The sequence below is a fragment of the Chinchilla lanigera genome, unplaced genomic scaffold, assembly GCF_000276665.1.
Source record: "Chinchilla lanigera isolate Chin_1 unplaced genomic scaffold, ChiLan1.0 scaffold00031, whole genome shotgun sequence".
In the NCBI taxonomy this organism is placed as follows: domain Eukaryota; kingdom Metazoa; phylum Chordata; class Mammalia; order Rodentia; family Chinchillidae; genus Chinchilla; species Chinchilla lanigera.
In genome coordinates, this window is record NW_004955432.1 from 21,916,484 (window position 1) to 21,918,881 (window position 2,398).

Consider the following 2,398-nt stretch of genomic DNA (forward strand, 5'->3'; position numbering starts at 1 on the left):
GGATGTTTTAAAAACTTCCTTTTATATTCTGTAGCTTCATCATGACATGTGTAAGTGTGGATATGAAGTTCTTATTCTGATGGGGATTTATAGAGCATTCTAAATTTGGAGATTAGCCTGTCATCATATCAGGAAAGATCTCAGCCGTTATATTTGCAAGCATTTCTCCTACATTTTTCTCTCATTCATTTCTGGAACTACAGTTGTGTTGGAATCTCTCTATTCTAATAGCTCGTAACTTCCCAATTTTCCACTCTTTTTACTCTCTGTGTTTTATTTTGAGAAATATACCAAAATCAGCTAGTCATTTATTTTTTAATTTTTACTTATTTGTGATCTATTTATTATTAGTAGATCACTTCTTAATGCAAATATTGGGCCCAAAAGGTTAGAAAACGGTAACTTGGAAGTGCTGGGTGGCATAGCTGTTGCGATGTCCTGACTGTGGCTTATTCCTTCTGAACCGTGCTGGAATTCCGACCCCAGTGTCACAGCGCTGAGAGACGGCGGGGACTTCAAGGAGTAATTTGGTCGCTAAGAGGGATGAATGCGGCTCCCAGGGACACCAGGTAACGGGAAGGGCGGCTGCCCCTCTTTTCCATCCGTGTGCCCTGCATGCCCGTCTGCTTTTCTGTGGCGCTAGGACACAGCCTGAGGCCCGCATCAGGCCTAGCTGCTGTTCTTGGACTTCCACCCCCAGAGCCATGAGCTAAATGAACTTCTTTCCTTTATAAATTGTCTAGAGTCAGGTATTTCTTAATAATAATAGAAAGCAGATGAAGACAGGCATCAACCAAAACTCCTACTCCCTGTGAATTCATCTTTCACTCAGTCTTTCCTTCCATTCAGCAGAAACGCACTGTGCCCTTCTACATGAGGCGGACCCTAGGAGGCATCCGTGACTACAATGAACAAAAAGGCGTTGCTTTCCTCCCGCAGTTTACACTGCAGTGGAGGGGCAAGAAACAAAAACTAGCGCATACATAAAATGCGCTGTGAGCACAGCAAGCCAGAGGGAGGGAAGCCGGGACTGGCAAGAAGGCAGAGGTTTTCAAATTTCAATACGGCTGTTGAGAAAGAATTCGCAAAGGTAAAACTGAAGCAGCTTTCTACTTAGTGAGGGTCTTGGGCAGAGGGAACAGTACCACACGGAGAAAACAGACAGGGCAGAGCCCTGTGGTCAGAGCAGAAGCAGGAGGCCAGGGTAGGAGCGCCAGTGGGCGTGGGCCTCTGTGGAGCGCTGACTGTGTCCTCAGGGAAGTAGTGAACAAGGGACAGTGGCGGAAGGGACAATGCCACACCAGCAGCGACGTGGGATTACTACGGTGGAGCAGGAGGGGAGGTGGGAGTGAGGAAGGAAGCGAATCACCGGACTTCAACACAATCCAGACGCAAAGTGAGGATTTACACCAGCGTGAAACAGGGAGGAAGGTGAGAAGATTGGATTCACGCTGATTTGGAATATGGGACAGAATTTCCTTACAGATTGGGCAACAGAAGAATCGAGATGACAAAAGTGTGTTGCACAAACTACTAGGAAAAAAGGAAGGACCAGGCATCTCCACGGTGACCAGGGTGTGGGAGAGTTGATGGGGAGCTCAGCGTGGGCCTGATGAGCGTGAGCATCTGTTAGACATCGATGGAGGAACGTCGAGAAGGAAGTTGGGTACTCCAGTGTGGTGCTCGGGAGACGGGTCCCCACTAGAGATGCAAATTTAGGAATCATCACCCAACAGCTTGCAATGAAAGGTGCAAGCCAGGGTGAAATCATCATAAAGGACTGTGGATATACAAGGAAGTGGGGGCTGGGTGTGGTGGCCCACACTTGCACTAATGCTAGAACTTGGGAGGCTGAGGCAGAAGGATTACCAAGAGTTGGAGCACAGCCTGGGCTACACAGTAAGTTTAAGAACAGCCTGAACTATGTAGAAAGACCCTGTCTCAAAAGGAAAACAAAAACAAAACAAGAAAAAAAGAGAAGTGGGTCTAGAACTGATCCCTCAGAAACTTCAAGGCATCAGAAATACAAGTGAAGACAGACAAAAATTGAGAAAGAGTGATTGGTGTGGTAGAGAGAGAAAACCAAAAAAAAGTAGTGTGCTCAGCCAGAAGACTTTTAAATGATGAAAGCTAAGCATCCACTTGAGGGAACTTAGAAATGGAATATCAAAATGCCTCTGCAGAAATAGGAGAATGGAAACAAGTAATATTACAACTGAACTAAAAGGAAGGGAAGGCAAATATAGTTACAAGCATTAAAAAATGTGGTTTTTAGAGAAAATAATAAAAATAAACTTGGTCAAAATTGACCAAGAGAAAAAAATGGCTAAGTCATAATACATATTATGAGTGGCAAGAGGAGACATTATTCTTTTTTTTTTTTTTTTTTTTTTTTTTT